Source organism: Hemitrygon akajei, chromosome 7 (assembly GCF_048418815.1).
Source record: "Hemitrygon akajei chromosome 7, sHemAka1.3, whole genome shotgun sequence".
Classification (NCBI taxonomy): domain Eukaryota; kingdom Metazoa; phylum Chordata; class Chondrichthyes; order Myliobatiformes; family Dasyatidae; genus Hemitrygon; species Hemitrygon akajei.
Window position 1 is genome coordinate 47,292,903 of NC_133130.1, and position 25,750 is coordinate 47,318,652.

General features: G+C 40.9%; 1 long non-coding RNA gene across 1 annotated transcript in view; it reads left to right on the forward strand.

Annotated features, from left to right (window-relative positions):
* Positions 1-25,750, forward strand: part of LOC140730418 (uncharacterized) — a 96,383-nt gene that overhangs the window by 59,799 nt on the left and 10,834 nt on the right. Inside the window, exon 2 of the long non-coding RNA XR_012099595.1 lies at positions 10,443-10,528. This is a non-coding gene — a long non-coding RNA (uncharacterized lncRNA). The remainder of the gene's footprint in view (positions 1-10,442; positions 10,529-25,750) is intronic.

Sequence of the window (25,750 nt, forward strand, 5' to 3'; positions counted from 1 at the left end):
ACCTCCACGTCTTCTTCGAACAGTTTGGTTACAGAACACTTGGACCTTTATGTCATTAATATTGATTGAGAATAGTTGAGGCTAAATACTGATATCTGTGGTGTCCCATTAGTAATTGACTGCCAATTTAACTTTTTGTTTTCTGACAGTTACACAATTTCTTATCCATGTGAAAATGTTACCCGCACTCCCATGCACTCTTATCTTGTGCAGTATGCTTTCATGTGGCACATTATTAAATGTCTTCTGGAATTCCAAAACTACTCAATCTACTGGTTGCACTCTTGTTTATCATGCCCTCAAACAGCTCTAATGAATTTGTTAAACATGATACTTTTGTACAACAGTTGATTTCTTTTATTCCGTTTGCCATTCGATAGTGACGGTATAGCAATACCAAATTTCCATTAAAGACTAGTTTTGTCTGGAATATGTCACTGTGGTACAAGTAACAGCATAGCATGATTTGGACCAATGTTATAATAAATGTTGTTGAATGGATTTTACATTTGCAGCAAAACATTTACATGCAGCAAATATTACAGAAACGAAAAATGACTGCAGCTGAGTGTTCAGCACAATCGTACCCTCAGTTCTAATCAACAAGCTGCAAAACCTGGGCCTCTGTGCCTCCTTCTGCAACTGGATCCCTGTCTTTCTCACTGGGAGACCACAGTCAGTGCGGATCAGAAGTAACATCTCCTCCTCACTGACAACCAACATTGGCGCACCTCAAGGAGTTGAGCTTAGCGCACTGCTGTACTCTCTCCCCACCTGCAATGGTGTGTCTAGGCACACAAACACCATCTATGAATTTGCTGACAACACAACTATTGCTGGCGGAATTTCAGATGGAGACCAGGAGGCGTACAGGAGTGAGATAGATCAGCCGATTGAGTGGTGTTACAACAACCTTGCACTCAACCAATTGATTGTGGACTTCAGGAAGGGGAAATTGAGGGAACACACACCTGCCCTTATTGAGGGATCAGAAATGGAAAGGGTGAGCAGTTTCAAGCTCCTGGGTGTCAACATCTCTGAGGATCTATCCTGGGCTCAACATATTGATGCAATTACAAAGAAAGCATGACTGACTATATTTCATTAGGAGTTTGTGGAGAATTTATATGTCACCAAAGACACTTGCAAATTTCTACAGATGTACCATGGGGAGCATTCTAACTGGTTGCATCACCTTCTGACGTGGAGAAGCCACAGAACAGGATCAGAAAAAGCTGCAAAAGGCAGTGAACAGCCTGCTCCCTCATGGGCACTAACACTGAGAACACTTTCAAAAGGGCTCACTTCAAAAACGGGGCATCCATCATTAAGGATGATGGATCCATCACCCAGGAGATGCTCTTCTGTCATTGCTACCATCAATATTTCAGGAACAGATTCTTCCTTGCCATTAGATTTCTGAATGGACAATTAACACTACCATGATCACTACCTCAGTCTTTTCCCCCCTCTCTTTCTGCACTACTAACTTAATTTAATTTTTATATACTGTACTGTATACTTACTGTAAATTATAGTTTTTATTATTATGTACTGCAATGTACTGCTGCTGGAAAACAACAAATTTTGTGACATATACCAGTTATATTAAAGCTGATTCTGATTCTGAATGCATCATGTTTTGTGAAAATTTCTAGTATTTTACATGATTTCAAGATTAACGCAATAATGCTGATGCATCTGAAATATTCATAGAACTACTTTGTACAAATGGCACAAAATCTTTTGACTTAATATAATCTCCCCCCCCCCAAACAAAGGAACACCAAAAACTTGAGAATAACCAACACTTTAATTGCAAAAATAAATTGTAAGGATACATTATCAGTATTTTAACGAATTGAAAAGACAAGGGAAATGTAAATAGTAAAGAAATCTTGAGTAACCTTTCTCAGTTATTACAATCTCAGAAATTTCTACTGCATTACTGGCATTGGAGTACACTATTGAATTTTCTTCCCCCTTCAAGTACATAATAGAAAATACGATTGGATCAATCTAGCAATGGTCTCACATTGCAAACCGCAGCTAAAAAATTCCTTGTTCATCAACACTTGTCACTAAATATAGTTCAGTGGCTAAATTTCTATGGATCCTGGATGTTAAGTGGAAAGTCTAAACTGACATAAATGTACTACTCTTAAAGCTAACAAATCACACATTAAATTCTGGAAATTTTCCTTCCAAATTATTTATTTTACCTATATGTTAACTTTCATTGATATGTGTGAAATTCTCTGAGGTTCTCTTGATTAACAACACCCCCAACCTTTCAATGATTTAAAAAATAACATATTTTGTGTTCCTGCTACAGTGACATCAATTTCTCTTCATTATATTCTGTCCATATGTCCTTTCTCATTCATTAACTCCCTGGAATTTCCCTGCTTCCCCTTCACAGCCCCCACAACCTAACCTTGTGTATTTTGTATGTTTCTCAAAAGGCAACGATGAGAACATATTGTAGAAGCTTGAATAGATGACAAAATCTTTGAGCCACTCAACCCTTTAAAAATATCATAGCAACACAAACAAGATACTGGTGAAACTCAACCATGTGTGTGTGTTGCTTGGATTTCCAGCACCTGCAGATTTTCTCTTGTTTGGGAATAATACCATTGATAATTTTTTTTTTGATATTTCCATGCCTAGAAATCAGGCTCAATTCCTCATGCATAGAAGACAACATGTTTTTGTTGCTTTGAGGTATTTTCTATCCATTTCCAGCATAAGACCTGCCCATCAGGAATCTGAATTGTTCACTGTTGAGTCCCATTCCTCTTCAAGCAGCTTTCATGTGTTTTCATCATTCCTGCATGTGATAAAAAGTAGAAAGATCATCCTGGACGTTGGAGAGATATTGACAGGGTAGATGCAGAGAGGCTGTTTTTTTTTTAATGGCTAAAATCTTGAACTGAAGTCAAGGCTTCATGTGAAAGGATCAGCTATTGAGATAGGAAAAATATTATTCATTCAGAGGACTGTGAATCATTGGAATTATCAACCCCAAGTAGCTGTAGATGCATTTTATAGTTTATACTTTTTGTACCCTACAAATGTAACACACTGATTTACAAAATGAGAGACACATAAAGTAGTTAATTTTAGGCCATTTAGCTAGGCCTCTGTTGTTGGAGAAATGCTGGAATCCATCATTCAGAAATAGTGGCAATGCTTTTCAAAAATCATGATTTCAATCAAATAGAATCAATAAGGGTTTACGAAAGAGAAATGGTACTTGTCAAATTTATTGGAGTTCTTTGAGTCTGTAATGAGCAGGATGGATAAAATGAAACTGGTACATGTCATGTACTTGGATTTGAAACATGTTTTATTCAGAGCTGTGTAAAAAGTTACTACTCAAGCTCGGGCTCATTGCTCCAGGTAGATAAGGATTGGGCAGACTAATAACAAATGGAGAGCTGAGATTAATGAATCACTTTTCAAGTTGGCAAGCTTTAACAAGTAGAATGCTACAGGCATGAGTGCTGAGGCCTCAACTATTTGTAATCTTGACTTAGATGAAAGGACTGAGTCAAATTGATGATGGAAAAGCCAATTGTCACAGAATCAGAGGGTTTTACAACATGGAAACAGGCCATTTGGCTGAATTCTCCAATGTGGCCAAGGCAAATCAGAATTAGAATGTCCCTAACGTTGCTCTACTCTTTAAGAATGGAGGGAATCAGAATCAGGTTTAATACCTTTGGTATAATTTATGTCATGAAATTTGATCTTTTGCTTCAGCAGTACAGTGCAATACATCATAAAAATCTATAAATTACAAATAGAAATATATATATTAAATTAAATAAGAGGTGTAAAATAAAGAGAAAAATAATAGTGAGATAGTGTAAATGAGTTCATTGTCCATTCAGAAAATCTGATGGTGATCGGGAAGAAGCTGTTCTTGAAACAGCGTGTGTGTCTTTAGGCTCTTGTACCTCCTCCTTGATGGTAGCAATGAGAAGAGGGCACGTCCTGGGTGATGGGGGTCCTTAATGATGGATGCTGCCTTTTTGAGGCATGGCTTTTTGAAGATGCCCTGTGTGGTGAACTACATATACCTGTCTGGGCACGCCCCCCCAGCTGACTGCTCCTGTGGCTCCTCCCACAGACCCCTGTATAAAGGCGATTGGAGGCACTGCTCCTCCCTCAGTCTCCAGGATGTTGTGTGGTGGTCGCTTGCTGCTTGTGCTTTCTTCCAGCCAATAAAAGCCTACCTTAACTCACGTAACCAAGAGTTATTGATGGTACATCACCCTGGTTGCTGTGGAGGCTAGTGCCCATGATGGAGCTGGTTGAGTTTGCAACTTTCTGCAGCTTTTTCTGATCCTGTGCAGAGGCCCCAGACCGTCACTGATGTGTATCCAACGGTTATACAACTAGTTAGAATGTTCTCCATGGTACATCTGTAGAAATTCGCTAGAATCTTTTCTGAGAGTATTGTTGCTGTCTTGCCTTCTTTGTAACTGCATCAGTATGTTGGGCCAGGATAAATCCTCAAAGATGTTGACACCCAGGAGCTAGAAACTGCTCACCCTTTCCACTGCTGATCCCTTGATGAAGGCTAATATGTGTTCCCTCGATTTCCTCTTTGCTGAAGTCCACAATCAATTCCTTGGTCTTACTGGCATTGTGTGAAAGGTTGTTGCAACACCACTTAAATAGCTGAGGTATCTCACTCCTGTACACCTTTTATCACCACCTGAAATTCTGCCAAAAATAGATGTGTCATTGGCAAACTTATAAATGGTGTTTGAGCTGTGGTTAGCCACACAGTCATGGGTGTAGTGTAGAGCAGCGGGCAAGCACTCATCCTTGACCTGTTCCAGTGTTGGTTGTCAGCAAACAGGAGATTATATTTCCAATCTGCACTGACTGTGGTACAGAGGTGCAGGTTTTGGAGGCTGTTGATTAGTACTGAGGGTATGGTAGTGCTGCACACTGAGCTGTAATCAATAAAGAGCAGCCTGACGTAGGTATTGCTATTGCCCAGATGATCCAAGGCAGAGTGGAGAGCCGGTGAGATTGCATCTGCTGCAGACCTCTAGTGGCCTTTTCTTCTTGGAGTGACGGAGGATGAGAGGTGACCTGATGGAGGTGTATAAGATGATGAGAGGAATTGATCGTGTGGATAGTCAGAGGCTTTTTTCACAGGGCTGAAGTGGCTAGCACAAGAGGACACAGTTTTAAGATGCTTGGAAGTAGATACAGAGCAGATGTCAGGGGTAAGTTTTTAACGCAGAGTGTGGTGAGTGCATGGAATGGGCTGCTGATGACAGTGGTGGAGGTGGATATGATAGGGTCTTTTAAGAGGCTCCTGGATAGGTACATGGAGCTTAGAAAAATAGGGGGCTATGGGTAACCCTAGGTAATTTCTAAAGTAAGTACATGTTTGGCACAGCATTGCGGGCTGAAGGGCCTGTATTGTGCCGTAAGTTTTCTATGTTTCTATGTGGCGATAGACAAATTGCCTTCATGAGCTAAATCCATTTGCCTGCATTTGTCCCATATCCCTCTACATCTTTTGTATCAATGGAACATGTCCTAGTGTTTTTTAAACATTGTAATTATACTGGCCTCTGGCTGTTCATTCCATAACCCACTACCTTTTGCATGAAAAAGATGGCCCTCAAGCCCCTTTTAAACCCTTTCCCTCTAAGCTCCTTGATTTACACACACCAGTAATTTCTTCCTTGCTTCCCACAACATCAGCCATTTGACACAATTGGTCATACCCCAGGGATTTATCCGTCTTTATTTATGCATCTCAAGGCCAGCAATACCTTTAGTTTCATCATATTAATATGCTTCTGGACAGTAATATTCGTATCTTTTAACTCCCTAGCTTCCATGACCTTCTTCACAGTAAATACAGATGAAAAATATTCTTTTAAGACATCGCTCATTGCCTGGGGCTCCATGCATTACTGAATTGTGAGGACATAAAGAATCTGGAAAGGGATGTGAGTGGGGGACGGGTGGAGGGGACTTTGTTCTTAAATCACCGGATGATAACATGTAGGTGTAACATGTGGAAACAAAATCATTCCCTTTGGTAGGAAGATTGAAAAGAAGAATTAAATAGAGGGGATTACAGGAAATCAGGAAACTGTGGTACAGGGAGCTTTGGGTGTCAACATAAATGAGATGCATACATATAGCATGCAAATACAGAATATAATTGGGAATAAAAATGGGATGTTTTGGAGAAATCAGAACCAAGGGGCATAGTTTCAGAATAAGGGGGCCATCTGTTTAAGACAGGCTGAAGGTTTTCTCTCACAGAATTTCACCTTTGGCATTGTGCAAGCTAAATCATTGAATATATTCATGGCTGAAGAAGACATTTTTTTGAGATTGATGATGAACAGGCTAGAAAGTGAATTGAAGCCAAGACTGGTTTAGCCATGGTCTTATTGAGTATCACACAAGCAGGAAAGGCTGTATGGTCTACACCTGCTCCTATTTTTTAGTTCACTTGCATTTCCAAAATTTAGTTCTAATGATTTGAATGGAACAGAATTTCAGATGCAAGTAAAACATGCATAGTTATTTGTATGCATAAATTTCTGCTGCAGTAACTGATGTAGAAAATACTAAATCAAAATACTGTTTGAAATTAAATTATAGAAGTGGGATAAAGAGGCACAAGTACAAAGGGATGTCATTAGATTCATGTTAGTTCCAGATATCAGATGATTTGGAGCTTAGATACAGATCAACTGTGTTCTAACTGGATGATCGAGAGTCTTTAAGGACAGCATTGCCTTTTCCTGTCACTGTGTTCCAACTAATAGGTGACTTAAAGGCTGATCTCAGGATCATGCCGATTTGTGCAGAGTGCTTGAGGCCAAGATTCCTGGAATGGTATTTAATAGCCAGATAGATGTGGGTTCCGGAGGTGTGTTGAGGTGTCTGAGTGGATGAATTAAGAATAACATATCACATCCATAAGTATCTTTTGATATTCATTCAATTTGCAGTCATCAAATATTTTTTTCTACATTCATTCTTTGAATTGAAAAATAAGGTAGCTTAGTTCATCATTCTGTGATTTTTAACTGCAAATTTAGAAATGCTGTTTATTTCTTCTTTCCTAAGTTTGGCAACTCTCCATAGGCACATTTTTAAGCTGAAAAAAATCAGAATACTATTGAAAGCATTTTGTAAGTTAAAAAGTCAGAAATGCAATTCTCCAATTTTGGTCCAAATTAGGATGCACTATTGCCATCTGTGTTGTCAGAAACATTATACAATATAATTAGAACATCCTTTGTGCAGAAATCTCTTATGAAGATAAAATGATTTTCAGAAATCCAAAGAAAGCACAAGTGCTGTTATCCCATTGTTCTCACCTATGTTTCAAAGTCTCTCAGTGCTTTCATCCTCTCCAATCTCTGTAATCACTTCCAGGCCTACCACCCTCCAAACATTTGGATGCACTAATTCAGCAATTTTGCTCATTCCTGAATTTTGTGCCTCCGATGTTAATGTTTGTGTCTTCAGCTGCCAAGGCTTGAGACTCCAGAGTTCTTTACCCTGTGATTCTAAGGCTACATCCACACTAGATCGGATAATTTTGAAAACACTGGTTTCGCGTAAAAATGATAGGTGTCCACACTATGCGTTTTTTTGAAAATATCTCTGTCCACATTGAAACGGAGATTTCGGTGAATCTCCTCCTACTGCGCATGCGCAGGACACATCTACCAAAAACAAGCAATATGTTGGGTGTTGAATCTCGCCGTAAAAGTGCACATTTGTGTAGTTACAAACTAGAAAAACTTAAAACGAAGGACAGCTGTTGAGTCTTGTGCAGGAGAACTTAAAAGTAAAATTTTTAAAAAAGAGTATACGGAGGCAACCGACAGGGAGTTCACGGACAGATCGACCCGGCTGACGATGAACATTGAAAAACTGACTAACTCTGTTGCATTAATAAAGCACCTTGTTAAATGTATAAATGTTTTAATGTCTGCATCAGTATTATCTTGTATTTCCATACAATGTTACATTAGGCTGTTACACATCTATTGTCAGAGAAGTACTTGCATAAATAGGTAAACCACCTTCATACAAGCAAAGACAGAAAATAGGGCAAAGTGAGTATACTTACTTATTCAGTAAGTTATGGGTCAAAGTATTTGGTGAGTACATTTCTAATTCTTCTGGCTTCAGTCTTGTTGTCGTCTGTTCTGAAATTGTTAGGTTGCGTTCAAGAAAAAATGAAATAGCGTGCTGCCGTCTGATAGCATTTTCAGATTTCTCTGGTTACCCCGTCCACACTGATCTGCCCGAGCAGCGTTTTCAAAAATACCCACCCTGGAAAGCGTTTCTGAAAAGCTCCGGTTTCAGGGGATGAAATCGCCGTTTTAGTGTGGGCGGAGGGTAAAATGAAGAGAAAAAGCTTCGGTTACGGATTTATCTGGTGTAGTGTGGACGTAGCCTAAGATGAAGATGTTGCCAGAGGTTAGCTAATCCAGGTCTTTTATTTCTTGGAATCAGGAGAACAAATGGTGACATTATAGAAATGTTATAGAAATTTTAAAGACCTATATAGGTATAATTTCTCCCCTTTAGTTGAATATACTCAACAGGCGCTTTCTAAATGGTCACCTATGTTGATGTCATTGATAGGTCGAATAAATGCTATAAAAATGGTTATTCTACCAAAATTTTTATATATATTTCTAGCAGTTCCCTCTTTTGTTCCAAAAACATTTTTTGATAAAATAGATTCTCTGATTTTGTCTTACGTTTGGAATAATAAAAGCTCTAGAGTGAATAAACTTTTATTGCAAAAATCAAAAAAAGATGGAGGACTGGCTTTACCAAACTTTAGATTTTATTATTGGGCAATTAATATTCGTTATATTACTTTTTGGATTTATGACATAAATGACCAAGATCGCCCTTCATGGTTACAGCTGGAGGAAAATTCAGTAATGGGGTTTTCGCTAGCTTCTTTATTAGGAGCTCCCCTTCCGTTTTCACTCTCCAGAATAGGTAGACAAGCTATCAACCCTATTGTTAAACATACTTAAAAAATTTGGTTTCAATTTCGTAGATTTTTTGAATTAAATGATTTTCTACTTTCTAGTAATATTTATTCTAATTTCTTTTTTAAACCATCAACTTTGGATAAGGCTTTTTTAACATGGAAAATTAAGGGAATTATAACTTTTTTAGATTTGTTTTTACAAGACTGTTTAATGTCTTTTTCACAGTTAATGGATAAATATGATATCTCTAATACACATTTTTTCAGATATTTACAGGTTAGGAATTTTTAAAGTGATTTTTTACCGAATTACCCCTCGGCCTGCTCTTTAAATTTGGCTTATGCTATTTGACCAGAGGACACAACCTCAGAATAGAGGCCATCCTTTTACGTCAGAGGTGAGGAGAACAGGACAAATTTGTTTAGCCAGAGAGAGATGAATCTGTGGAATTCATTGCCACAGATGGCAGAGGAGGCCAAGTCTTTTTGCACATTTAAAAAAGGGAAGTTGAAAGTTTCTTGGTTAGTAAAGGTTACAGGGTAAAGACAAAAAATGGGATAGAGAGCGAAATCAGCCATCACTGTGCACTACTTAATAAGAGAAGTAAACTTGTGAGTAAAGCATTGAATAATAATAAAACTAACAAAATGCAATTTATCTTTAAATTTAATAAATGTTCCAAATATACAAATAAGGCCATACCTAAGTTGTGGGAAGAATTTTAAGTGTTGTGGCTGTATTGTGGACAATTGTGAAAAAGTAATATTTATTTTTATTTATTGAGGTAATTTACAAATGTCAGTCAGTACATTCTTTTCTGAGGATAGTATTGGAGTATAAAAGTTGAAATTTTGCTGTGTAACCAAAACTATGTAGTCAGTTTTGAAACTTGCTATTTGCTATGCATGTATCCAATTCTGTAGGAGAATGAAATCTTAAGAATGTAGAAGACAACGGTGTGTTAATGAGAGGTAGCTAAGAGATGTAGATTAGAACATGATTAAGTCAATGGGTAGAAACAATAGTGGCTGTGATACGCAACTATAGACTGATTGCATATGCTAATGCAACTAAACCAGGAGGTTGCTATAAACAATGCTGTGTCCAAGGATCGGTGGGCAATCAGCGACTAGCTCAATGACTGTCTCAGCTTTGATTTGCAAATTAAAGTTTAATACTTCTTGAAGAATCTTCTGCGTTTCCTGGTCATTTGTGGGGCACGAGAAACCACGACAATAGGAAAACAGTTTCAATTACCAAACCACTTACTAAACTTAAAACTATTAAATACTGCCATTCCATCAAACCTATGTAGAGTTTTACCTGAGTTACTGTCTCATTTTCAGTATACATTACTAGTGCACCACTCTTCATTTTCATCTCCATTTATGTGATTGCTTTGTTTTGCTGCAGAAACAGGTGGGTCTGCAATCTTGGATTGGGAAGTGGGAATGACAAGCCTCAGGAATGATGAAAGCAGGAAGCCACAGAACCCAGAAGTGAGTGAATTAGAAGATCGCCCCATTGTGACAGAACCCTTGATGTGGTGAAATCCACAGTTTTCACATTGTCACAACTTAAGTCACTTATGTAAAAAGAATAAGATTTATAAAGTGTGATACATGTTGAGAAAAGTGATGTTCTCCACCAGCTATGACTTAAAACAAAATGTTAGTAGTGTTCAGCAGGTCACACCAAAGGCTGCTCCCTTCAATTTAGATTATGCTGCTTTTCTCATTGTTCCAGTTCTAGCGCCGAGATGTTGATCTGAAACATTGTCTCTGTTGTTCCTCCACATATACTGTCTGACCTGAAGAGTAGTTCGGACACTTTAGCACCTGCAGTATATTGCTCCAACAAGAGGCAGCTTGATTGAAGGTTGCTGTACTTGTCATTCAACCATTTAACATATCAAAGAATTACATTAGCACATTCAGTAAATAAATAATTGTCCCCTTTAGTTTCTAACTTTTCTTCCTTCCTTTTCAGATAGGTTTTGATTCCTTGTTAGATTGGCTTATTTAAATGAAAAACAGGAGTAATTAAATGTGTTAAACTACTGTAAAATAATTCCTAAAAGTAGATTGAATGCCTAATTGTTAACCAAATCTGCAGGCTGACATCACCATTAAACTGACAGTCTTGGATCCTACACACTGCTGGCTAAGGGACTGCTAGTGGGTGTGAGACACTGCTGGGTTACCCCAGTAAGAATGGACTCTGCTGACGCCTTGTGGAGGCCAGTGAAATGGTGCAGTGACAGGTGACCTGAAGCACTGCACTTCTACTTTCAGCTGTTCATAGAAACCTCTCATTTCCTAAAGTTTCAAAGCTTGATCAGAACCACTGACACCCCTAGCAAGATTTGTTATTGCAGCAACTGTTTGAAAAAGGGAAGGTGAAAAGACAGAAAAGAAGAGGGATGCAGATTTAAGCAACACACACAAAATGCTGGTGGAATGCAGCAGGCCAGGCAGCATCTATAGGGAGAAGCAATGTCGACGTTTCGGGCTGAGACCCTTCATCAGGACTAACTGAAAGGAAAGATAGTAAGAGATTTGAAAGTAGTGGGGGGAGGGGGAAATGCGAAATGATAGGAAAAGACCAGAGGGGGTGGGATGAAGCTAAGAGCTGGAAAGGTGATTGGCGAAAGTGATACAGAGCTGGAGAAGGGAAAAGATCATGGACGGGAGGCCTCAGAAGAAAGAAAGGGGGAAGGGAGCACTAGAGGGAGATGGAGAACAGGGCAGAAAGAGAGAAAGAAAAGGAGGAGGGGGAAAAAGCTAAATATATCAGGGATGGGTAAGAAGGGGAGGAGGGGCATTAACAGAAGTTAGAGAAGTCAATGTTCATGCCATCAGGTTGGAGGCTACCCAGCCGGTACATAAGGTGTTGTTCCTCTGACCGGAGTGTGGCTTCATCTTGACAGTAGAGGAGGCCATGGATAGACATATCAGAATGGGAATGGGACATGGAATTAAAATGTGTGGCCGCTGGGAGATCTTGCTTTCTCTGGTGGACAGAGCGTAGTTGTTCAGCGAAACGGTCTCCCAGTCTGCGTCTGGTCTCACCAATATATAAAAGGCCACACCGGGAGCACCGGACACAGTATACCACACCAGCCGACTCACAGGTGAAGTGTCGCTTCACCTGGAAGGACTGTCTGGGGCCCTGAATGGTGGTGAGGGAGGAAGTGTAAGGGCAGGTGTAGCACTTGTTCCGCTTACAAGGATAAGTGTCAGGAGGGAGATCGGTGGGAAGGGATGGGGGGGTGAACGGACAAGGGAGTCGCGTAGGGATGCAGATTTACTTTATTTTACTGATTGTACTGTTTTAATTCTTTCATGTGTTTAACAATTCAATTCATAAGTAAAGCAATTTGCAGCCAAGTTACAGCTGGCTGAAGCAAAAATCTGCAGGTGCTGGAAATCTGAAACAAAAAATATAAAACATCAGAACTATTGTGCAGGTCACACAGCGTGGGCGGCGTGGTAGCAGAGTGGTTGGCGCATTGCTTTACTGTGATCTCTGAGGGGGGTTTGATTCCCGCTGCTGTCTGTGAGGAGTTTGTTCACTCTTCCCGAGACTGTGTGGGTTTGCTCCAGGTACTTCAGTTCCTTACGCATTCTAAAGACCTATGGTTAGAGTGAGCAAGCTGTGGGCATACTGTGTTGGCACTGGAAGCGTGCCAAGACTCATGAGCTGCCCAGCTCAGATCTTGTTGATTGGTTTAGAAACATAGAAACATAGAAAATAGGTGCAGGAGTAGGCCATTCGGCTCTTCAAGCCTGCACCGCCATTCAGTATGATCATGGCCGATCATCCAACTCAGAACCCTGTACCTGCTTTCTCTCCATATCCCCGATCCCTTTAGCCACAAGGGCCATATCTAACTTCCTCTTAAATAAAGCCAATGAACCGGCCTCAACTGTTTCCTGTGGCAGAGAATTCCACAGATTCAGCACTCTCTGTATGAAGATGTTTTTCCTCATCTCGGTCCTAAAAGGCTTCCCCTTTATCCTTAAACTGTGACCCCTCATTCTGGACTTCCCCAACATCGGAAACAATCTTCCTGCATCTAGCCTGTCCAATCCCTTTAGAATTTTATACGTTTCAATAAGATCTCCCCTCAATCTTCTAAATTCCAGTGAGTATAAGCCTAGTCGATCCAGTCTTTCTTCATATGAAAGTCTTGCCATCCCAGGAATCAATCTGGTGAATCTTCTCTGTACTCCCTCTATGGCAAGAATGTCTTTCCTCAGATTAAGGGACCAAAACTGCACACAATATTCTAGGTGCGGTCTCACCAAGGCCTTGTACAACTGCAGTAGCACCTCCCTGCTCCTGTACTCAAATCCTTTTGCTGTGAATGCCAACATACCATTTGCCTTTTTCACTGCCTGCTGTACCTGCATGCCCACCTTCAATGACTGGTGTACAATGACACCCAGGTCTCGTTGCATCTCCCCTTTTCCTAATCTGCCACCGTTCAGGTAATAATCTGTTTTCCTGTTCTTGCAACCAAAGTGGATAACCTCACATTTATCCACATTAAATTGCATCTGCCATGAATTTGCCCACTCACCTAACCTATCCAAGTCACTCTGCATTCTCTTAGCATCCTCCTCACAGCTAACACCGCCGCCCAGCTTCGTGTCATCTGCAAACTTGGAGATGCTGCATTTAATTCCCTCGTCTAAATCATTAATATATATTGTAAACAGCTGGGGTCCCAGCACTGAGCCTTGCGGTACCCCCCTAGTCACTGCCTGCCTTTCTGAAAAGGTCCCGTTTACTCCCACTCTTTGCTTCCTGTCTGCCAACCAATTCTCTATCCACATCAATACCATACCCCCAATACCGTGTGCTTTAAGTTTGCACACTAATCTCCTGTGTGGGACCTTGTCAAAAGCCTTTTGAAAATCTAAATATACCACATCCACTGGCTCTCCCCTATCTACTCTACTAGTTACATCTTCAAAATATTCTATAAGATTCGTCAGACATGATTTTCCTTTCACAAATCCATGCTGATTTTGTCCAATGATTTCACCTCTTTCCAAATGTGCTGTTATCACATTTTTGATAACCGACTCTAGCATTTTCCCCACCACCGATGTCAGACTAACCGGTCTATAATTCCCTGGTTTCTCTCTCCCTCCTTTTTTAAAAAGTGGGGTTACATTAGCCACCCTCCAATCCTCAGGAACTAATCCAGAATCTAGGAGTTTTGAAAAATTATCACTAATGCATTCACTATTTCTTGGGCTACTTCCTTAAGCACTCTGGGATGCAGACCATCTGGCCCTGGGGATTTATTTGCCTTTAATCCCTTCAATTTACCTAACACCACTTCCCTACTAACATGTATTTCCCTCAGTTCCTCCATCTCACTCGACCCTCGGTCCCTTACTATTTCCGAAATATTATTTATGTCCTCCTTAGTGAAGACAGAACCAAAGTAGTTATTCAATTGGTCTGCCATGTCTTTATTCCCTATGATCAATTCATCTGTTTCTGACTGTAAAGGACCTACATTTGTCTTGACCAATCTTTTTCTTTTCACGTATCTATAAAAGCTTTTACAGTCAGTTTTTATGTTCCCTGCCAGCTTTCTCTCATAATCTTTTTTCCCTTTCCTAATTAAGCCCTTTGTCCTCCTCTGCTGGTCTCTGAATTTCTCCCAGTCCTCAGGTGTGCCACTTTTTTTTGCTAATTTATATGTTTCTTCTTTGGACTTGATACTATCCCTAATTACCCTTGTCAGCCAGGGGTGCACTACCTTCCCTGGTTTATTATTTTGCCAAACTGTGATGAACAATTGTTGTAGTTCATCCATGCGATCTTTAAATGCTTGCCATTGCATATCCACCGTCAACCCTTGAAGTATCATTTGCCAGTCTATCTTAGCTAATTCATGTCTCATATCTGGGAGTACAGTTAGATGAGAAGCTAGACTGGACTGCCAACACAGATGCCTTGTGCAGGAAGGCACAGAGTCGACTGTACTTCCTAAGAAAGTTGGCGTCATTCAATGTCTGTAGTGAGATGCTGAAGATGTTCTATAGGTCAGTTGTGGAGAGCGCCCTCTTCTTTGTGGTGGCGTGTTGGGGAGGAAGCATTAAGAAGAGGGACGCCTCACGTCTTAATAAGCTGGTAAGGAAGGCGGGCTCTGTTCGTGGGCAAAGTACTGGAGAGTTTAACATTGGTAGCTGAGCGAAGGGCGCTGAGTAGGCTACGGTCAATTATGGATAACTCTGAACATCCTCTACATAGCACCATCCAGAGACAGAGAAGCAGTTTCAGCGACAGGTTACTATCGATGCAATGCTCCTCAGACAGGATGAAGAGGTCAATACTCCCCAATGCCATTAGGCTTTACAATTCTACCGCCAGGACTTAAGAACTTTTTAAAAGCTATTATTAATGCTTTTTGAGATAGTGATTTAGATGCATATCATATTTTTTACTGAGTTAAGTATTGTATGTAATTAGTTTTGCTACAACAAGTGTATGGGACATTGGAAGAAAGTTGAATTTCCCCATGGGGATGAATAAAGTATCTATCTATCTATCTATCATACCTTCAAAGTTACCCTTCTTTAAGTTCAGAACCTTTGTTTCTGAATTAACTATGTCACTCTCCATCTTAATGAAGAATTCCACCATATTATGGTCACTCTTACCCAAGGGGCCTCGCACGACAAGATTGCTAACTGACCCTTCCTCATTGCTCAATACCCAATCTAGAATGGCCTGCTCTCTAGTTGGTTCCTCGACATGTTGGTTCAGAAAACCATCCCGCATACATTCCAAGAAATCCTCTTCCTCAGCACCCTTACCAATTTGGTTCACCCAATCTATATGTAGATTGAAGTCACCCTTTATAACTACTGTTCCTTTATTGCACGCATTTCTAATTTCCTTTTCTTTACTTTTCTTCCCCACCTCATTTCCTTTCCTGTCTATCCCTCCTGAATATTGAATATCCCTGGATGTTGAGCTCCCATCCTTGGTCACCCTGGAGCCATGTCTCTGTGATCCCAACTATATCATATTCATTAATAACTATCTGCACATTCAATTCATCCACCTTGTTACGAATGCTCCTCACATTGACACACAAAGCTTTCAGGCTTGTTTTTACAACACTCTTAGCCCTTATACAATTATGTTGAAAAGTGGCTCTTTTTGCTTTTTGCCCTGGATTTGCCTGCCTGCCACTTTTACTTTTCACCTTACTACTTTTTGCTTCTACCCTCATTTTACACCCCTCTGTCTCTCTGCACTTGTTCCCATCCCCCTGCGATATTAGTTTAAAGCCTCCTGAACAGCAGTGGCAAACACTCCCCCTAGGACATTGGTTCCAGTCCAGCCCAGGTGCAGACCGCCCTGTTTATATCGGTCCCACCTCCCCCAGAACTGGTTCCAATGCCCCAGAAATTTGAATCCCTCCCTCTTGCACCATTTTTCAAGCCACGTATTCATCTGAAATATCTTCCTATTTCTACTCTGACTAGCACGTGGCACTGGTAGTAATCCAGAGATTATTACCTTTGTGGTCCTACTTTTTAGTTTATCTCCTAACTCCCTAAATTCACCTTGTAGGACCTCATCCCGTTTTTTACTTATATCGTTGGTACCTATTTGCACCATGACCAATGGCTGTTCACCCTCCCATTCCAGAATGTCCTGCAGCCGCTCAGAGACATCCTTGACCCTTGCACCAGGGAGGCAACATACCATCCTGGAGTCTCGTTTGCGGCAGCAGAAACGCCTATCTATTCCCCTTACAATCGAATCCCCTATCACTATAGCTCTCCCACTCCTTTTCCTTCCCTCCTGTGCCGCAGAGCCACCCATGGTGCAATGAACTCGGCTGCTGCTGCCTTCCCCTGATGAGACATCTCCCCCAACAGTATCCAAAACATTATATCTGTTTAGGAGGGAGATGACCTCAGGGGACTCCTGCACTACCTGCCTACTGCTATGCTGTCTAGTGGCCACCCCTTCCCTTTCTGCCTATGTAGCCTTTACCTGCAGTGTGGCCAACTCACTAAACGCGCTATTCACGACTTTCTCAGCATCGCGGATGCTCCAGTATGAATCCAATCGCAGCTCCAGACGCTCAATGCGGTCTGCCAGAAGCTGCTGGACACACTTCCTGCACACATAGTCGTCAGGGACACTGGAAGTATCCCTGATTTCCCACATGCTGCAGGATGAACAAACCACAGGGCCAATCTCAGCTGCCATGACCTACCCAATACTTGCCTCAACTTTTGAAACTTTCTCCTTTGAAAGGAACTTACCCAGCCTTACCTCACTTGGAATGAAGCTCGTCCGCCGCCTCTTCTCGTCAAAGCCTCTCGAGTCAAAGCCTCAAATCTCCACTCCTTCACTGGCCCACTCACTCACTGGCCGCTTTCCACAGGCCACTCCGCTTGAGCTACCCCTCTATCTATTTGTTTGAGCTTTTCAAACTGCTTGGTCACCTGACCTCGATTGCCCAATCAGTTGCTTTCTGCTGAGTCTGAGCTATTCAAATCTTGATTGCACAGTCCAACTGCCAAAACTGCCAGAATCTCTTGACTCAAAGCCTCAAATCTCCACTCCTTCACTGGCCCACTTTGTTTGATACAGAAGATGCATTTCACAGTATGTTTCATGTACGTGTGACAAGTAGGTTGCTGGAGGCGGGTAGCTGGGAGACTGTCAGGAGAAGGAATGGGAACGTGAATAGGCAGTTAGTGCAGAGCACCTCTGTGGCCATTCCCCTTCAATAATAAACATACCATTTTGGATACTGTTGTGGGGGTGATCTCTCAGGGGAATGCCATGGAGACCAGGTTACTGGCACTGAGCATGGGTCCGGGGTGCAGAAGGGAAAGAGGGAGAAGAGGGGAGCAGTAGTGATAGGGGACTCAATAGTCAGGGGAACAGACAGGAGATTCTGTGGACATGAACGGGACATGCGGATGGTATGTTACCTCCCAGGTGCCAGGGTCAGGGACATCTTGGTTTGTGTCCACAGCATTTTGGAGAGGTTGGGGGAGCAGCCAGATGTTTAGGTACATATTGGTACCAATCACATAGGAAGGAAAAACAAAGAGGTCTGAAGAGGGAATTTGGAGAGCTGGGCAGAAATGCTGAGAAGCAGGGCCTCCAGGGTAGTAAATTTGGATTGCTTTCTGTGCCACGCACCAGTGAGGGTAGAAACAGGATGATTTGACAGATAAATGTGTGTCTGAGAATCTGGTGCAGGGGGAAGGATTTCTGGTTCTTGGATCATTGAGATCTCTTCTGGGGGAGGTATGACCTGTACAAGAAGGGTAGGTTGCACCTGAATCCGAGGGTGGCCAATATTATCATGGGCAGATTTGTGAGAGCTGTTGAGGAGGGTTTAAACAAATCTGACAGTGTGGTGGGAACCTGAGTGAATGGACTCAAGATAGGATGGATGGTAAAAATGCAAAGAGCATGCAGTCAAACTGTCAGGAAGGGCAGGCAGATGGTAGGACAAAATTGCAGCCAGTAGGGTGAGTATCAGTGCATTAGGGATACAGAATCAAAAAGGATAGCAATTACAGTACTCAAAGTGTTATAACTCAATGCATGGAGTACAGGTGAATGATCTTGTTGCACTTTTACAGATTGCCAGGTATGATGTTGTAGCCATCAGTGAATCGTGGCTGAAGGATGGTTGTAGTTGGGAGCTGAATGTCCAAGGCTACACATTGTATTGGAGGGATAGGAAGGTAGGTGGAAGGGGTGGTGTGGCCCTGCTGACAAAGAATAGAAAAAGACATTAGATAGATGTGGCATAGGATTGGAAGATGTTGAATCTTTGTGGCTTGAGTTAAGAAACTGCAAATGTAAAAGGACCCTGATGGTAATGGATCTCAAGAGAATGAATTTATTGAATGCCTATGAGATTTCTTTTTAGACCAGCTTGCCATTGAAGAGATCAGCTACACTGGGTGTTATATAATCAATTAGGGAGCTTAAGGTAAATGAGCCCTTAGGAAGCAGTGATCACAATATGATTGAGTTGAACTTGAAATTTGACAGGGAGAAAGTAGAGTCTGACATAGCAGTATTTCAGTGGAGTAAAGGAAATTACAGTTTTATGAGAGAGGAGCTGGCCCAAGTAAATTGGAAGCAGATACCAGCTGGGATGGCAGCAGAGCAGCAATGGTGTGAGTTTCTGAGAAAAGTGAGGAAGGTGCAGGACAGATGTATTCCAGAAACGAAGTAATACTTAAATGGTAAAATAGTCCAACCGTGGCTGACAAGGGCAATCAAAGCTAATATAAAAGCAAAAGACAGGGCATACAACAAGGCAGAAATTAGAGGGAAGATAGAGGACTGGGAACTTTTATAAACCTACAGAAAGCAACTAGAACAATCATTAGGAGGGAAAAGATGAAATATGAAAGCTAGCTAACAAACAATATCAAGGTGGATAGAACAAGCTTTTTCAGGTATATACAAAATAAACGAGAGATGAAAGTGGATGTAGGACCATTAGAAAATGAGTCCGGAGAAATAATAACAGGGGACAAGGAGATGGCAGATGAACTAAATGAGTATTTTGCATCAGTCTTCACTGTGGGGAGACACTAGCAGTGTGTCAGATATTGAAGGGTGTGAGGTAAAAGAAGTGGGTGCAGTTACTATTACAAGGGAGAAGGTGCTCAAAAAGCTGGAAAGTTTAAAGGTGCATAAGTCACCTGGACCAGATGAACTGCACCCTAGGGTTCTAAAAGAGGTAGCAGTAGAGATTGTGGAGGAATTAGTAATGATCTTTCAAGAATCATTGGACACTGACACATTTCCGGAAGACTGGAAAATTACAAATGTCAGTCCACTCTTTAAGAAAGGAGAGAGGCAGCAGAAAGGAAATTATAGACTAGTTAGCCTGGCTTCAATGGTTGGGAAGATATTAGAGTCAATTGTTAAGGATGAGGTTATGGAGCACTTGATGGCACAGGGCAAGATAGGACAAAGTCAGCATGGTTTCTTTAAGGGAAAATCTTGCCTGATGAACCTGTTGGTATTCTTTGAGGAGATTATAAGTAGGATAGATAAAGCGGATGCAGTGGATATTGTGTATTTGGATTTTCAGAAGGCCTTTGACAAGGTGCCACACGTGAAGCTGCTTAACAAGTTAAGAGACCATGGTATTAAAGGAGGATTACTAGCATGGTTAGAGCATTGGCTAATTGGAAGGAGGCAGCGAGGGGGAATTAAAGGATCCTTTTCTGGTTGGCTGCCAGTGACTAGCGGTGTTCTGCAGGAGTTGGTGTTGGGACCGCTTCTTTTTATGCTGTATATCAATGGTATAGATGATGGAATAGACGGCTTTGTTGCCAAATTTGCAGCTGATACAAAGATTGGTGGAGGAGCAGGTAGTGTTGGGGAATTAGGAAGGCTGCAAAAGGACTTGGACAGATTAGGAGAATGGGCAAGAAAGGGGCAAATGAAATACAATGTTGGAAAATCCATGGTCATGCACTTAGGTAGAAGAAATAAATGTACAAATTTTTCTAAACAGAGAGTAAATCCGAAATTCTGAGATGCAAAGGGACTTGAGCGTCCTTGTACAGAACAACCTATAGGTTAGCTTGCTGGCTGAGTCGGTGGAGAGGAAGGCAAAGGCAATCTTAGCATTCATTTCAAGAGGTCTAGAATCCAAGAGCAGGGATGCGATGCTGAGGCTTTATAAGGCACTGGTGAGGCCTCACCTTGAGTATTGTGAACAGTTTCGGGCTCCTTATCTAAGAAAAGATTTGCTGGCATTGGAGAGGGTTCAGAGGAGATTCACAAGGATGATTCCAGGAATTAAAGTGTTTTTCATATGAGGAACGTTTGATAGTCCTGGGCCTGTACTTGCTGGAATTTAGAAGGATGAATCCCATTGAGACTTTTCGAACTTTGAAAGGTCTAGACAGAGTAGGTGGAAATGATGTTTCCCATGGTGGGGGAGTCTGGGGCAAGAGGGCACAGCCTCAGGATAGAGGGGTGTCCATTTAAAATAAGATGTGGAGAAATCCCTTTAGCTAGAGGGTAGTGAATTTGTGGAATTTGTTAACACAGGCAGCTGTGGAGGCCAGGTCGTTGGGTGTATTTAAGGTTCTTGACTGGCCATGACATCAAAGGTTGTGGGGAGAAGGCGGGAGAGTAGGTCTGTGGAGGGGAGAAAAGGATCAGCCATGATTAAATGGCGGAGCAGACTCGATGGGCCAAATGGCCTAATTCTGCTGCTATGTCTTATGGTCTTATAAAGTTAACCTTTATCTCTCCTGTCTTTCATCCGTGGAGAAAAAGCAGATACAATATTTAAGATAAACATCTCTTCTCTAAAAGGATGCAGAACCTGAGCAATTACACACAGAAGGCAAAAACACTGCATGTGCAGGGAGGTTAAAATACGAACAAAAATGCTGGAAATACTCAGCAAGGTTTAGCTAGTGAGAAATAAAGTAATGGGTTTGATCATATAGTACTATCAACTGGCTTGTTACAGGGACGTGTTGTGAGATGTACCTGATGTCTATTAGCTTTACATCAGTCAGAAATGAAAATACGGAGTTACTGTCTGAATAGCTGCAGGCGTAAATACCCAATTTATTTTTCAGTATTGTAATCCTATTATATGGTCAATCTTTGGCTCTTTTTTGGATCTCTTTGTCTCCATCTCGGGAGATAGGCTAGATAATAGCATCATTATGTCTATTTGCTCTCACAGCTACTTCGGTTAATCTTCATCCAATCCTGCCTCCTATAAGTATTCTACTCCCTTCTCCCTGTTCCTTCATCTCTATCATATTTGCTCTGATGATGAGACTTTCTACATTGGTACATTTGAAACGTCTTCCTCCTTCCTGAACTGTGGCTACCTCTCTACCACTGTTAGCAAATCCCATGACTACATTTGATCTTTTTCACATGACCCTGCTCTCAGTCCATCTCCTCTAGGACAGACCAAAGATGAAGTTCCCCTGTCCTCAGCTTCCACCTCAATAGCATCCACATTCAATGGACCTATATCTCAACCTCCAAAGAGATTCCACTACCCAACACGCCTTCTCCTCTCCTCCCCCTTCAACTTTTCACGAGCACTCTCTAGTCCACTCTTCCATTCCCATCAATGACCCTCCTTAATGCACTTTCCCTTGGAACTACAGGCATGCAAGACTTTCCCATTCATATCTTCCCCTCCCTCCACCCAAAGATCCAAACTGTCTGCCTGGTGAAGCAGCAAATTCACTTACACTTACTCCACTCTAGTGCACTGCATCTGGTGTTCACAGTGTGAAGCCAAATGCAGATTGAGTGACTGCTTCATGAAGCACCGATGTTTAGTCCACAAGAGTGACTCTGAGTTTCCTGTTCCCTTCCACTTTAATTCATCATCCCACTCTCACTCTGACCAATCTGTCTTTTACAACAAGGCCCAATGCAAGGCTGAGGAACAGAAAAGCATCTTCTGTTTGCAGCATTCGTAGACTTAATATTGAATTCTATAATTTCAGGCAGCTTGATTCCTGTCTGTATCATTGTCCATCCACTATACTGGCTCAGCTTTTCTGTTTTTTTTTCCTCTCTGGGTGTTGAGAATATACATAGTGTGAACCGCTGGGCTTTTCTTTATGCTCTGTATTTCACACCATCCACAGTCATTAGTCTATGTTCTTTTGATCATGTTATACTTTCTAAATAAGTGGTCCCCAAACTTTTCTTATGTTATGGACCCCTAGTGTATCCATAGACCCTAGTTTGGGGACCCCTGCTCCAGATGCTCCCATTCACATTGACTTTATTTACAACTTACCCCCAAAATCAGCCCCAGAGACCCTCCCGTGAGCTTGCTATGTTGATGCCGGAAGGATGACGACGTTTGTCTGCTGTTCCTAGCACAATCCTCATTGATTTGATTTGATTTGACACAAATGCTGCATTTCAATATTTCAATGTACACATGACAAACACAGCTAATCACCTTCATCTTCCTTGCAACTTAACAAGCTTCTTTTGCCTGCTGGAGACACAGGAGACTAAATGCCAGAATGTGGAGCAGTGGATCTGGTCCTGATGCAGGCTTTCAACCTGAAACATCTCCTCACAGATGCTGCTCAACCTGCTGAGCTCCTCCAGCAGATAGTTTGCTGCTTCCTTTCTGTTTCTTTTCCTGGTTCTGACGAAAAGTCTGTACCATTTACTCTATTTTTCTTCCCACAGATGTGGCCTGATCTCCACAGTATTTCCAAAATTTTCTCTTTTACTTTATTGTATTCAGGAAGTTGTTTGCACCAGAAATTTGAATCAAGTTAGTGGATGCTGGAGAGCTCACACTCAATTCAAAACAGCCCCCATGTGAGGCCCAGATTCAAAGAGAATAATGAAGCAGATCCGATTTTACTTCCAGTCCCTATAAAGTAATAAGATTGATTATGAGGAATAGATATAATGACCTGGCCTTTAACATTATCCTAGTAAACAAAGGACACTGTGAATTCAGAAGGGAACGACTTTCCTTTACAAGTCACTTCAATATCTAAGCTGATTTTGCCAATTTGTTTTGAAAAAAAATGTTGATGTTTTAGTACATAAACAGAAAGAGATATCCACTCTAAACGGAGCTGGCGTCAGTGAACTGCATGATGTTGAATAAGTGTCATTGTTATTAGTGTCTGTTTATTGTGTTAAAGGACAGAAATAAGTTCTGATCACTGAGCAGACATGGTAGCTCCGAGATACAAGGATGAGTGACAAGCAAAGACCAGAGGAATCTTATGGTCAGCTGTATAGAAATGCTAATCTGCAACATTCAAGTTAAAATTAAAAATATGAGTAAAGATATTAACTTAGAATAAATTTCGGGAAACTGATGTCATGGAGACAAGAATCCTAGAATCATTTGAGAAACAAATACACCACATCATATGTGCTGTGGCTGATAATCTGTTGTTTCATGATAGGCCGGTCCCAGATTTATACAGGCTTAGTGAGAGTCACGAGTGAGTTGAGTGACATCTCCTGGTGCATGAGTCACTCTGTTCTGTTGCTGGACATCACTTGGAGTATTATGGCCAGTTGAATCCAATCTGATTTAGGGATAGGGATGCCATTTTTTTGTGTGTGTGTGTGTGTGTGTGTGTGTGTGTGTGTGTGTGTGTGTGTGTGTGTGTGTGTGTGTGTGTGTGTGTGTGTGTGTGTGTGTGTGTGTGTGTGTGTGTGTGTGTGTGTGTGTGTGTGTGTGTGTGTGTGTGTGTTTCTTTCTTTTAAGGGGTAAATTAATATGATTTGAATAACTTTGCTTATTCTTAATTAATCTATGTCCTTGTACCTTTTCCAGGACTAGTACGTATTTTTTTCTGTGCAGTAGCTACAGAGTGGCTCTAAGGCTAGCAAACAAAGCTGGTTAGATTGTGACATAAAACAATAATATCAGAACCTGTTAAGCAGAAACAGAGTATTTTTGCACTGGTTTCAAAAGTAGCTTACAGGTCTTGATTAGTACATGGTACGTAGTTGAATATTACTTATTACACCGGAGAGCAATGCACCTTTTATCCACTATTAATGAATTGGTGATGACAAATTTGCACGAAGTATGAGGTATCGTTGATTATGAGGACTGAAGCAAACTCAACTAAACTATTGATATGACAGTTAAATTGGAACTCAAAGTGAGCAGGAAATATAGGTAATTATTAAGAATGGGAAGTTTGGGATTGTGGAGGAATTGATTGATTTTGGTTCCCAAGGCACAAGCTGTGAGAAGTCTGAAGTAAAAACAGAATAGTTGGAAATACAAAACAGAGCAGGCAATGTTTTAAATAAGGCTATCAATAAGAAGCACGGAACTTTATGAAGAGCTATGGAATATTAAAGTTGAGCATCAATGGTGCAACAGTACAAAATTTTATTGAAGTGGCAAAGAGGGAAAGCTGCACTGATTTACTTATAGGCTGCATAATAATACGAAATGCAAATACAAAGAATGCCTTGAAAAAATAAGGTTGTTTTAATTCAGACAAAGGAGATTACAGGGCAAGTTCAACCAAACTATTTTGCATAACCGAGGAATTCAAAACATTGAGAGTAAAGGCTAACTATGAGAGATTGTAACATACAGAGCAGAAAAGATATTTTTAAACACTAAAGAGTTTATAATTATGTTGTGTACTTCCTGAGATAGTGACTGGAGAATGGGTGAGTTATTTACTTAAATTGGAATTTCATCAGAGATGGTTCAGCACTGTTATAGATTCCAGTGCTCTACTTGGAGATTAAGACTTTTTGTATTAGGCTGGCTTTCTGTGTACAGCCAGTACTTTGAAAATTATTATGTAATTTGTCTCACTGCTGTTTGGGAAATTGTACCTGCAGGAAATGATTTTTATACTTGCCTATAGTAATGCTATATTTACATATAATATTTTCAGAAATAATTATTAAACAGAAAACATTTCAATGTTTTTCTGGAAGACATGGATAGATGTGATACAAGAGTTTAGGGAATTTTGTGTACATTCATGGTCAAGATAAAGTGATTTGAAAAACATTAAAATGGATGTATCCCAAGGGTAAGATGGATCTATTGCAGGACACTGAGGGAAGCAAGGGAGGAGATTGTTGGTGGATTGATAGAGACCTTTGTATCTTCAATATGTTCAAAGGTTAATTGATTATCAAAGTATGTATGCAATATG